This window comes from Triturus cristatus, chromosome 9 (genome assembly GCF_964204655.1).
Source record: "Triturus cristatus chromosome 9, aTriCri1.1, whole genome shotgun sequence".
NCBI classification, from domain to species: Eukaryota; Metazoa; Chordata; class Amphibia; order Caudata; family Salamandridae; genus Triturus; species Triturus cristatus.
The window spans coordinates 17239594-17253693 of NC_140592.1; the positions used below are offsets into that span (position 1 = coordinate 17239594).

Sequence of the window (14100 nt, forward strand, 5' to 3'; positions counted from 1 at the left end):
AACGGATTGGAGGCAGTCAGAATGACATTGGTCTCTAATTGGTCCATGAAGAGTATTGCCAGATTTGGGGCAAAAATGGCCCCCATTGACGTGCCTTTGATCTGTTGGTAAAAGGTGTTATTGAAGCTGAAAAAATTACGGGTTAAGCAAAGTTCAAGAAGCTGTAGTATGAAATTGCTGGGGACAGCATGTGGGCGTGGACGTGAGTCTAGTGTTTTTTGGATTACTAGAAGGGCAGCAGTCTGGGGGATATTAGTGTACAATGACTCAACATCCATAGTACACAGAGTTTCAGTCAAAGGATCGAAAGGATGATGCTCAACCATGTTAATCATTGCCATCGAGTCTCGGACAAAGCATTGAGTGGTGGGGATAAAGTCTTTAATGAAGAAATCTACATAAGAACCCAGTGGTTCTAAGATTGAACCGCAGGCAGAAACAATGGGACGGCCCGGAGGGTTTGAAATATTTTTGTGGACCTTGGGTAGCGTGTATATAACGGGTGTGCGTGCTGACTTAACGTTGAGAAAATTAAACTCCTTTTTTGAAAGGAAGCCAGCAAGGAGACCCTCTGTGGTTGTCTTGAGGATCAAACCCTGAATCTCTTTAGTAGGATTCGAAGCCAACTTCAAGTAGTGTTCTGTGTTGTCAAGTTGGCGTTGGATCTCCGATATGTACGCTGTTTTTTCCTGGAGCACTATTCCACCACCTTTATCTGCACTTTTGATGATCAAGGAGTCGGTGTTCTTTAACTGGGTGATAGCTTGTTTCTCTTTGCGTGTAATGTTAAATGGGATGAACCTTTTGTTGTTCTGTAGATTAGAGAGATCTTTCAATAACATTTTCTCAAAGGTGATTACCTCTGGGGGTACCATACTGGCTGATGGTGAGAAAGTGGATGGGGGCCGGAAGGGAGTATTAGCCACTTGATCTGGCATAGGGTGCAGTTGGAAAAATGCTTGTAGGCGGATGCGCCGGAAAAATCTGAGAAGCTCAGTCTGAAGGTCCATGAAATTGGGTGGAATTGTAGGGACAAAGGATAAACCTTTTTTGAGGAGAGAGAGTTCGTCGGGGGTCAATGAGTGAAAGGAGAGATTGAAGATGGGAATCACATCAGTATGTTGGTTGGCAGAAGTATCTGTCATTACCATTGGTAAAAATTGTTGCGTGTGCGTCTCTCTCCCGGTGGATTGTACCACCGCTGAGTTTTCTTCACTCTGCCTCGTTGGGGTTGCTCTTGTTGGCCCCTGGCTAAAAAAGTGTTTTGATTTAAGCCTCCACGTCTAGTGGTACTAGTTCCCTCTCCTGGGTCTGAGTTGTCGGATGAATCAGCAGATGTATCCGAAAAGCCTACTAAGTTGTGGCTTTTCGGATACATCTGCTGATTCATCCGACAACTCAGACCCAGGAGAGGGAACTAGTACCACTAGACGTGGAGGCTTAAATCAAAACACTTTTTTAGCCAGGGGCCAACAAGAGCAACCCCAACGAGGCAGAGTGAAGAAAACTCAGCGGTGGTACAATCCACCGGGAGAGAGACGCACACGCAACAATTTTTAACAATGGTAATGACAGATACTTCTGCCAACCAACATACTGATGTGATTCCCATCTTCAATCTCTCCTTTCACTCATTGACCCCCGACGAACTCTCTCTCCTCAAAAAAGGTTTATCCTTTGTCCCTACAATTCCACCCAATTTCATGGACCTTCAGACTGAGCTTCTCAGATTTTTCCGGCGCATCCGCCTACAAGCATTTTTCCAACTGCACCCTATGCCAGATCAAGTGGCTAATACTCCCTTCCGGCCCCCATCCACTTTCTCACCATCAGCCAGTATGGTACCCCCAGAGGTAATCACCTTTGAGAAAATGTTATTGAAAGATCTCTCTAATCTACAGAACAACAAAAGGTTCATCCCATTTAACATTACACGCAAAGAGAAACAAGCTATCACCCAGTTAAAGAACACCGACTCCTTGATCATCAAAAGTGCAGATAAAGGTGGTGGAATAGTGCTCCAGGAAAAAACAGCGTACATATCGGAGATCCAACGCCAACTTGACAACACAGAACACTACTTGAAGTTGGCTTCGAATCCTACTAAAGAGATTCAGGGTTTGATCCTCAAGACAACCACAGAGGGTCTCCTTGCTGGCTTCCTTTCAAAAAAGGAGTTTAATTTTCTCAACGTTAAGTCAGCACGCACACCCGTTATATACACGCTACCCAAGGTCCACAAAAATATTTCAAACCCTCCGGGCCGTCCCATTGTTTCTGCCTGCGGTTCAATCTTAGAACCACTGGGTTCTTATGTAGATTTCTTCATTAAAGACTTTATCCCCACCACTCAATGCTTTGTCCGAGACTCGATGGCAATGATTAACATGGTTGAGCATCATCCTTTCGATCCTTTGACTGAAACTCTGTGTACTATGGATGTTGAGTCATTGTACACTAATATCCCCCAGACTGCTGCCCTTCTAGTAATCCAAAAAACACTAGACTCACGTCCACGCCCACATGCTGTCCCCAGCAATTTCATACTACAGCTTCTTGAACTTTGCTTAACCCGTAATTTTTTCAGCTTCAATAACACCTTTTACCAACAGATCAAAGGCACGTCAATGGGGGCCATTTTTGCCCCAAATCTGGCAATACTCTTCATGGACCAATTAGAGACCAATGTCATTCTGACTGCCTCCAATCCGTTCTTCCCAGGCATCGTGTTTTGGCGTAGATACATCGACGACATCTTCATCATTTGGAAACAGCACGTCGATGTTCTACGCCAATTCTTACACTGGCTGAACAACAACTGCTCTGGTTTATCTTTCACTACCACCACTGACACCGCCTCCATAGCATTTCTAGACCTTACGATTTTCCATGACAATGGTGAACTACTCACACGCCTCTTCCGTAAGCCCACAGAACGCAACACCCTATTAAACTACACCAGCAATCACCCTAGGGCTCTAAGGGATTCATTGCCTTACTCTCAATTTTTGAGAATAAGGAGAAATTGCTCCTGTAGGGTTGATTATTTCAGAGAATCTGCTGTTTTGGCCTCCAAACTAAAAGACAGAGGCTATCCTAAAAGAATCGTAAAAAATGCTTCAAAAAGAGCTTGGTATTGTCCCCGGGAGGTGCTTTTGACTCCCAAACCCAAAAAAGAACTGCAGAGAATTGCCTGTGTGACCACTTTCTCTTTGGTATCCAACAAATTGAGAAAAGCGATACTACACCACTGGCCCATTCTAAATGCAGGGAATCTCACTATTGATAAACCACTATTTGCCTTCAAAAAAAGCAAGAATCTGAAGGACCATCTGGTCAGGGCTGCACTACCTGTCGCTCCCAATACTACCCTCCTTGCCAGTTGGGGTCTGTCCCCCATCGTTGGTCATTCCAAATGCGGTTCGTGCAATGTCTGTGTGTTCACCATTGAAGGAAAAAGTTTCACATTTGATAACATTACAGTGCATTGTCAAGCTTTCACAAATTGTAATTCCTGCAATGTCATTTACCTTATCCAATGCCCTTGTTTGAAGATATACATCGGACAGACCACCCAAAAAATCAAGACCAGAATCTGTCAGCACAGAAGCCGTATCCGATGCAATACACAGAACGCCCCCCTGGTTGAACATTTCACTGAGGCCAACCACAATGAGGACGATTTGCGCTGGACGGTACTCAAATCATTGAAGTTGCCTCCAAGAGGTGGCAACATGGCTCAACTTTTAAACAGAGAGGAACTTAAGACAATCATTCTGTTCAATTCTATCAACACTGGACTCAATAGAACAGAAGACTGGACATCCTTACTGTAATCATGTGCGATTTGTGAATCACCTGTTTTCCTCGCTCCAGTCACTATAAGTTGGCATGATTACCCCCGCTGGGACTCCATGCCTAAACCTGATTTGTAAAATTACGCAAATAATGTTCAGCTGCTTTTTTTCCCCGTGTTGACAATTGCTATCATCAACCTCCAAGTCATTTGTGTTCATTTTATTATGTGTCCCTTTGTTTTACGGTTTGTCAACTTCCAGTGACAATTGTCTATTCCTAAAGCATGCTCACGTAGCCCCTCACCTTCCTCCCCATTCCATCATGGCCGCCGGCCTTTCCCGATCCCCGTCATAGTCCTCCCTTGCTTTCGCCCACTCCCCGGGCCAGCCTTAAAACACCCACAGTCCCGTTTGTTCCTTGCTATCACGCCGAACGGAAAAGCAGACCCGTGCTTCCTCCGGCCGCCAGCTACTCATTGAGAGGTAAGCCTTGATCCACATGCCATCCGCCAGAGCGCAAACTATGTGCTCCCCCATATAATCTCCTTATTTTAACTTTCTCCCAGCTCCGGTCCCGCCTTGTCTGGCAGCCCACTCCGCTGCATAGACTGTCCACCGCAGGCCCATGAACACTCGGTTCTGGCTCCTTGCGCCCAGGTTTTTATTCATAAGGTAAGCCCTTTCCTACGACGGCCCCGGAACTTACTAGTCGATTCTTGTTGGGGTCCCGTCAACATTATCCTTTCCTTTTCCAGCTCCAGCCCTCCTTATCGGTTGGCTGTTCCAGACGCCCTCGTCAGGCTTTCACGTATTGCCGACGAACTCCAGGCACCCATTGAGCTGCCCCTGGCATTCACCGAGCCTTCCCAGTTCCACTGCGAGCTGGCTCCCAGGTTAGCACACACCCCGCCCCCCCCTTCCCCCTTTTTTCACACCTGAACCCGGTCCCCTAAACTGCAATGACGGATCCCGCCTCGTCAGCACTAACTTGCTCCCAACAGCACGGCGCCACCCCCTCCGTCCCACCACCATTGTTTTCACCCTCCTCTCTCGGTAGGACACACATCCATTCCTTGTCTAATGGGTCACGCGTCGTTAGCATCTTTCTCGAATTTTAATTCCTGCAATGACGGACCACGCATCATTAGCAACTTCTCTGTTTGATCCATACGGGCACTCTTCACGTCCCCACCTGTTTCCTCACCGTCCTTGACCTCCTTGGTCTTGTCTTCACTTTGTGCGTCACTGCACTGCACTGCAACAACGCTGCCATTTCCTTCCGCATGTGTACCCTCACATGTACATGCACTCACCCTCTTCACGTAGCGGAATTTTACACCCCTCTAACGGTCTCCTGACCAGTTTTGTTCGTAGTAAGGTGGACTTGCTTTATTGTTTATTTACCAATTTTTTGTTGTTCCTTTTTCTTGTCTTACTACCCTACAGGCTCCTTGACACTTTCTATCAGGCAACAGTTCAATTCCTAGTCCTGATGATGATCCCTTAGTATTGAGAGCTAGGGATCGAAACGTCGACCTATGTAACAAACACCACTATTTAACCATTGTGAAAAAATGAGTGTGCTGTTTGTTGGTTTGAGCTTACATAGTATTATTATGTAAATGTAAGCCGCCTTTTGCTCTCTCCCCTCTTTTTGCCTGTTGCTTCCTTCCTGCATCTATACCACTTACACCTTCTTTTCAAACGCTCGGTACAGGACTGTGCCGTTCGCCATCTTTGTTGTGCCTTGTATTTTGCCCATTTTTGTTACCTCACTTGAATAAATATCCCTCTGTCCGGCTGGACATTGGAAGAACCTCCATAGTGCTCATTGTAGTCTATGTTGAAACATTCGAATTATTTCCTTTTATGCCAAGAAGCTGTTACTACTCCAGCCACACCTCAGCCCCCTGAAGTGTCAGTGCCTCATAGTGCGGCAGACAATCCACCTCTGGCTCCTGATGTGTAACTGCCACACAGTGCTGGAGACAGAACACCACCACCCACATGTGAGGCACATGAGACATCAGAGGACGAATATGTGGATGAATCTGCATTATTGGTATGAAGGAAGCGGTAGCATTCATCTCCGTCATATGGCCTGTTTCTGCTTGGTTCTGCCCTCTGCATCATCACCTTCCACTGTCCCCCGATGCACTCTGCAACACTCACCTTGGACCTCGACATGGACTGCCATATTCTGTTTGGTCGCCAATGACACAACAATGAGACTGCAGACTGAACTCTTCCTCTACCGATGAATTTGTCAATCCCTAAAGGATTCTGGCTGGCCCACCACAGGACAACAATGTAAAGAGGGGTTTGCATGGCCCTGTCTTGCTCCAGCTTCAACACTCCACCGAATGTGAATAAAACATTCTAGCTCGCACAGATGTGTCATGTCTATGATCAATCAAGTATGAAAGTATGGATGAATGTAGGGGCAGTGATTCCCCCTCACGTCCATGTTGCTAATGTTGTGGACTTGAGTCACAGGGTGCAACTCTTTGCATCATGGTGGTACATATTTGACCCCAAAACACGCCCTGTTGTCTTTTCTGGGATCACGTACTATCTTTGACACCCTGAAATGGCATTTTGAATATGTGACACCCTAAACAGCCTCTCTGTACAGAGGTGACACACCCACCATCTATTTGCCATTTGTGATATTGTTAGCACTAAATGTTGCACTTACACTTTTCAAAGTGACGTGCTTATGCAGAGGAGTGACATGTACACAGGGAATGTGTGTTGGAATGAATTTATTTGCACATGTTGTGCCTGTGGTCATTTTGTTCCATGATTGCTAAGGACAGTCACAATGTGACGTACTCATGTGAAAAAAGGTTAATGATTCTGTTCCTTCGGGCTATTCCTACTGCAGCTGCACTGGAGTGTGGTCAACCTGCCTCATCTTCATCATCATCGTCCGGTGCATCTGGCACTTGTATCCATGGTGCATTGCTGCATACACATATGTTGTGCAACACACAACATGCAACGATCATCTTGCACAATATCTCTAGGCTGTACAGGAGTCTTCCACCTGTGATGTCCAGGCACCTGAAACATGACTTTAACACGCCAAATGAGCTCTCCACAATGCCCCTGGTGCGTTTGTGGGCCGCATTGTACTGCCTCTGGGCCAGGGTGTTCGGGGCTCGGAGGGGTGTCATCATCCACGGGCAGAGTGCATATCCTTGATCACCTGTGACAGGGGAGAGAGACATGTGTCAATCAGTGGTTCTGCATTCTGTGTTGGCAGGCTTATTAGTTTAGTGGTGTGTGATGTGTGTGACTTTGGGATTCATGTATGACATATCTTGCTTGTGGCAAATGTGTGGTATCAATGTGTATTACATAGCCTCACAGCTGCTCCTCCCTCCCCCCGGGCCAATTCACTTGTGTGCGCTGCGCGGTTGCATCACTTGCACTCCTAAGACACACCCTTGTCATGTCTGCGCATGTCTACAAGCCTGACAACGACACTGTGATATTGGCCGTTGAAGGTGGTGAGCCACGTGTGTGTAGGCCTATGGCCAGGATATGGCGGACACAGAGACACACGCAGTAGTTACTTTGGTGGCCATCCCGGAAGTGAACCACACCCAGAGCCCAGGGCTATTTATTCCAACTCCTACGCTGGACTGGCGTACACCAGCCCAGCCCACTCTGCTTACTCTTACAGGGGGAGAGACGACATAGCTACATGTCCAAGGTCTTCCCCACTGCCTGAGGTAACATGGTTGTGTCCACTGTCCACAACACTACAAACACCAGCAGTATATGTCCACATGGACATGTCTGTGCTCTGCATACTGAAGTCTGTCCAGCACATCACCGCCACACTTGGCATTGTGAACATTCTCATTCATGGGTTACTTGCATCCTTCGCACAGACTTGGTTCCCATCTCTCCCCACATTCTGCAATTGTGTGGCAGAGGTGCCATAATGTGGATGGTGTGCCTACGTGGCTGGCCACGGTTACCACAGTTACTTGTGTTGTTGTGTCTGGTAGGTGGGCATGTGATTTGGCATGTTGTATGTGAATTTGTAACATGTGCATTCCCACAGTGGTGAGTTGAATGATTGTGGAGTTGAGGTGGGTGGTGTGTTCATTTGGTACTTACCAAAGAGCAGTGCATTTCCATAGGTGCCATCCTCGAAGCACTGGTTGATGATGGACTGTCGGAAGATGTAGGAATCATGCACACTGCGAGGGTAGTTGGCGACGAGGTTGGTGAAGAGTCCCCGGTGGTCCACTATTGCCTGCAAATTGATGGAATGCGTGTGCTTTCTGTTGCGGTAATTGTGTGCAGTGTTGGCAGGGGGTACAAGTATGACATGTGTGCAGTCAATTGCCCCCAACACGTGCAGGAAGCCAGCTATGGCGTAGAAGCCTTGCTTGGTCTCCAGCTGTTCCTGCGCAGTGTGGGGGAAGTGAAGGTGCTGGAGTACTGAGCTGATGATGGCATCCAAGACAGGTGTGAGGAACTTTGATAGGGCTGGCTGTGAGACTCCTCCGACTCTGGCAGTTGTTGGTTGGAAGGTACCAGAGACCAACAGGTGCAGCACAACCAGCAGCTTTGTCTGTGTAGGGATGTTGGTTGTCCGCTGTGTTGGTACCATCAGCCTGTGGGCAATGTGGGTCAGGATGCGGAGGATGGTTGTCCTTTTGAGCCTGTAGTGGGCAATGACATCCTCTGGTGTTAAGTCTCTGAGGCTGGTGCGTTTTGGGAAGGTCCGCTGTCTTGTTCTGCGCTGCCTTGTTGGATGTCCAGGAAGGGTGTATGGAGGGGGGGGGGACCTGGGGGTGGTGGCGGTGGGTGTTGTGGCCCTCTTGGGTCTCCGAGCTGCATGATCAGTAGCTCCATGGCATCTGTTGGTCTTCAGATGTGGCTCTGGGCTGGGCTCCCTTTCTACTGCAGGTTGTCATCCTGCTTAACACCAGTAGAAGGCAGATGTTAAATCCCTGCTGCTAACGTGCCTTATCGTCTGGTTTGGATCGTATCGCCGATCTGGCTGATCGTTGAGAATATCGTGAAGTGGTGTTTTCGTGAGCTTTTGCACGGGAACGCCTACTCTGCATATCATTAGCGTTAGTTGTCGCCCTCATCCGTATCCATGGCGATGTTTTTTGCGGCAGCTATCGCTGGATCACTGTCGATATCGACAGTTTGCACCAGCTTGAGAATAGGGCGATAAATGTATCACCACTTTTGCGGTGCTAAAGTGCCGATATATCGGCGATAAGTCCTTTAGAATATGCTCCCTAGAGTGATAAACCTGCACCCAGGTTAGACACTCACAGACACTGTACCCCCCCCGTCTTTAAGTCAATGCCCCCTACAGAGGGTCCTGAGCGGTGCTGTTTTTGCTAAGAGTTATTCTTGTTTGATGACAGGGCAGGCCCAGAGCTCCCTGTCGATTTAGCCGGATTCCAGGGGTAACAACTGATGATGAGACCAGGCGTCTCATCACCCCGCCACCCCTACCCCGGGCCATCTCCGCCAGGACCTCTTCTGAACGTTTGGAAATTTGTTTCAGAAGAAAAACTCACCCTTAGAGCGCGTGCCCTTCCCTTTGTAAAGTCCATCTCTGGTGCGATCTTTCCTCAAATCTCAGCAGAATCTCCATGACGTGAAATGCTGGCCCCAGGATCGAGGAACCATGAGCTGCTCAGACCGTGGCCAGAGCCCCTCCGTGGACCACCGTCTGCAGAAGGGTTTAGGATTCTCTGCTCCAGAGACCACATCACATGCATGTTTGCTGCTTGGCTTCACCCAGGGAGAGTTCCCGAGGTGGAGGTTTGGAGACCAGCATTAACTAACAGAGGGCTCTATCTCTAGAGGTTCGTCACAAGTTGGGAGAGTCAGGGACTACGATGGACACTTGACCTGAGACTGCTTAATTGTTTTCAACTGATGAGACTAGAAATGCACGTTTATGTACGCGGCAATGACTACAAATCTGCAACCAGTGTAGATCTCTAGGGACGGCTGCACGCCAACTAGTAGAGAACCCAAGGATAAGGCACTTCATGATGGTGGAAGGGTAACTAACAGTAGTTAATGCCCAACATTAACGAATTGCCTGAACCAGTGCCAGACAAGCCATTCTGCCCCTCTGGCATGTCCTGTGTAGGCCGCACGCCCAGGGGCTGCTTTCAGAGCAGGATCGGCTGACTTGACCCTACTATACCAAATAGATGTATCGTAGGAGGTAGATTCACTGGAAAAAAACCAAAGGTTATAGTAACATTCGAGTCAGGTGAGATTTTCAGTGACAACATAATGTTTTAAATGTACCAAACCACTGAAATTCATCATTTCAAGTTATCTCAAGTAACTATAACTTGTGTCCTAAAGTAACTATAACTCGGGCCCCTCCAGGCACAGTTTTCTCATCAATAATTTGATGATGTCATTGAAGATGTCATGTGTGATGTAATATGTTGGGTAATTAGCAGTGCATGGTGAGGGTGAGAGTTATAGTTACCTTAGAGCACTAGTTAAAGCTACCAGAGCTAACCATAACTGGTGAATTTAAGGGATTGTGTACATTTAAAAAAGTTACATTGTCACTGAAATTCTTACCTAACTATGATGTTACTTTAACCTTTTTTTCAGTGAATTCCTAGGTTTTTTATCAATGTAAAGTAATATTTTGCTACCATACGTAAATCCAAACTACTGCTGTGCACAACATTCGGTCGTATGCGGTGGAGGTTCGGCCGCAGGGCAACTATGCCATTGTAAAATTTCCTTTGATTGGACATATATCTTTATGTACATTATTTTTGTACTTCCCCAACTAAAGTCGTCAAAAGCAAATTATGTTTTGTTTATGTCTATGATACTTGCTTCTCTCTACATAGCAATGATGCCCTGGTTAATACCAACAAATATTGATGTATGAGGAAATGTTTAAGTAAGAGTTGGAAACTGTCTCCACTGGTAATAATTAATAAGTTATTGTGGTACAAATTTGCTACATTTATCCTGCTTAAACTTCTATCCCTGATATACCGCCCAAACCCCACGCAGACAGCCACTCCCACACTGCGCACAGCCTTCAGCCTTCAGCCTATTGTGGCCCGAGGGACCCCATCCCTCAGGGCCTCTCTAAGTTATAGGTAGGTGCCCATCCAGGGCGCCCACGAAGCACTTATTAAGGAAAGGGGGGTTGTAGGAGAGTAGGATCCGCCTCTTATGTTGCCCCCACTTTTTTCTGATGTTTACACTGGTTTCTGGCTATAGTCTGGCTGGGACCCTGCTAATCAGGGCCCCAGCCTCTCTGTTCTCTCTAAACAACATGGAGTGCATATTAGATGCACTAGTGATTGGATACTGTGGTGCCTTATGAGTCCCTAGTATATGGTACCTTAGGTACCAAGGGCATAGGTACTTCACAGGCCTACCAGGGGCTGAAGAATGTATTATGCCACCCCTGGGAAGCAGACTAAATCTGACACCACAGGCCTCCTACTGCCGCCTGGGTGCGGTAGTGTTAGCACTCCTCACTGAGATGTAGGTTCACTATATCTCACCCTGCACACACATCTAAATCTATCAGTCACCCCTAAGGCAGGCCCTATCAATCCTGAGGGCAGGGTGCTTGGTTTCCATGTGAGGGGGTGCCTCTGCCTGAGCAGGGCCCCACTGCAGCTCTCAGAGCCCATTCTCTGGGGCTGTTTGTGAATGCAGTCAAACCATATACTCTTAAGTGCATTACAACCTCGCGGTAAATGATAACTTTGGAATGGCTGCATTAAATCATGTCGTGTTTGGTGTCAAACACTTTGGAATCATACCCCCACACCAGTAACTGGTGTGGGAGTATGATCCCACCCTTATAGAGGGATAGACATGTACCTACTGTGGAAACACAGTAGAATCCTGAAGAGCCCTGGCATCACAAAATGGATGCCACCAGTCACAGACACTGGGCTGCCCTCCTGCTGATGACCGAAACTCGCAGTGGAGGAGGCCCAACAATAGGCATCCTGTCACAGGGAGGTGTCACCACCTCCCAGACAGGGTTTAGTGTATTGGAGCTGGGTGGGTGCACTCTTAGAGTGCTTTGAAGTCCTGCACTGGGGGAGCAGTAGGCTCCTCTTTGCATACACCAGTTCAATGTATGAAAAAAACAGAGGGATACCCCTGATTATTCTTCCTAAATCAGGGTATAGAGAATTTGAATGTAAAGAAGCAAAGATTTAGGAAGATAGGATAAATATCTTGATTTAAACAAACATAAACAGCATGACTCTTGTAAGCAAAACTAAATAGAAAAAATATTTTTATAACACATGTTTAATAGTTTTAATTAAAAAATATTTTTGGGAGTTCATTTTTAAATTCAAGATACATATATAGGAATAATCACAGTTATTTAATTGTTATATATATGCAAATGATGAAACAGGGATGACATGGATGGTCTCCACAAGATAAACATCAAGAGATACACAATATAGAAAAAACAATCAAACACATAATATTTGCAATCTGTTGAACAATTAATTCAATGTATCAAATGGCCTTGGGATTTTTTCCGTAATCCTACGCGCGTTTCGGCATGTGCCTTCGCCAGGGGGCCATACAATATGTTCGCCAGTGCCTAGACAAAATACAGACAGCTATCAAGAGTATGCTTAATCAACTAATGAATACAGTCACAAACAATACCTAATGCCCATACTACACATAATATATGTGGCAAAATCGAAAAACATTTAAAATCACTAGTCAACCTTATATAATTTGGAGTCTCTTAACGTGAGCTAAAACTTTTTTACACCTTAAAAAACCATCACCAAAAGTGGATTTGTGTCAAGCATCTATATAGTTCCAGTATACAAAGAAGGAATCAAAAATGTTTTGCGAAATAGTCATTTAAAGTCAAAAAGATAAGAAACAACGAGCAGATAGATATACATAAATGGAGATTAAGTTGAGTAAAAGCCGTAAGAGTAATTGTAACTCACAGAATCAGTTTGAAGGAATAAGGAAAGTGTTAACGCATCAATGGTGCTTCACATCGGCTCTGACATCAACTGTGCATATGTGGTTACTAACTGTTAAAAAAAAGAGAGTAAGATATCGTACAATTGATGTATTAACAAGATTGTTGGTACAAATAAAGCCTGAATGGCAAGAATGTTCGACCGACCTGTGTTCAAACGGTCGATTCTTTTTGTCGAACCGTGTATATCCAGTGTTGCACTTAATGCTTAAGGGCGCTTCATGTACAGGCGGTCAAATGGGACTTGACAAATACGATTGTCTAAAACAAAAAGAATATGACCGGGTAGAAATGATAATGCGAACGTTTGTTTCACAATGAGCTCACCAATGATAAGACAATGGTAACATCGCGGCTTACCTCGGAAGAGGTCCAAGTTACCGTAAATTATGCTGGAGGGATAGTTGTAACTTAGTCTTAGGAGGTCAAGTTATCTGAAATACGGAGAGCAGCGTGTTACATATGTCACTAGAGTTGAGACCCTGCCTGCGAGTAATAAAGTTCTACCAGGGATAGGGATTGACTTACTTGAGTTTAAAACGAAACTCGACTGCAAAATTCGTCATTCTTGGGTCCGTTGAGGCGCAAGCCGTCTCCTGCAGTGCATGAAACTCCAGCAGGAAAGGTGGAGGCATAGACTCTAAATGCGTGTTAAATAGACGGATTCTTGAAGTGCGCGGCCAAAAATGTAAGCATTTCCGCTATGCTAACAAGGTAGAAGGATGGACTACCAACAACAGATATCACTGAATTAGGGAAAGCGTGGTGGCCATCTTGTAAAGGGTAAATGGTGAAAGAAACGTAATGTAAATTACTAATTTCGGTCTATAAAAAGGTAGCTTAGTATAGAAATGGACACTGCTGTTATGGGTGATGTTGCGAAATGCTGTACGAACTGTACAGTAAAAATAAAAATTTCATGTAGGAAAGAATTTCTTCAAAAAAGATTTTTTTAAATAAAAGGAACACGATTAAAAATAGTGATTACCTTCCATCTCAGTTTCAATTGTATTTGATAACTTGTTCCCAAGGGATTTCGCTGTTCATACCATTAAGGTATATATTAAGATAGAAAATCCAATAAACTTCTCTTTTTTTACGTATATTTGTGCTCATACTGCTGGAATTGTTTCTAATTTTCTCCAATATGAGCCAACGTATTTGGTCTGCAGTATGGTTCGCTTCCATATAGTGACGAACCAAAGGGGCTTGGATTTTTTGGATGTGAAAGTCCAGATTGTGGACAATTCCATTGAAACCAAACTCTTTCGT

The 14100-nt window shown here is 45.7% G+C and overlaps 1 long non-coding RNA gene across 1 annotated transcript; it reads right to left on the bottom strand.

Annotated features, from left to right (window-relative positions):
- Positions 1-12104: 12104 nt before the first annotated feature.
- LOC146797271 (uncharacterized) lies at positions 12105-13515 on the bottom strand. The gene is made up of 5 exons (XR_014968975.1): positions 13357-13515; positions 13189-13262; positions 12976-13089; positions 12791-12880; positions 12105-12423 (listed from the first exon to the last, which is right to left on the bottom strand). It is a non-coding gene; the product is annotated as an uncharacterized LOC146797271 (long non-coding RNA).
- Positions 13516-14100: the final 585 nt, after the last annotated feature.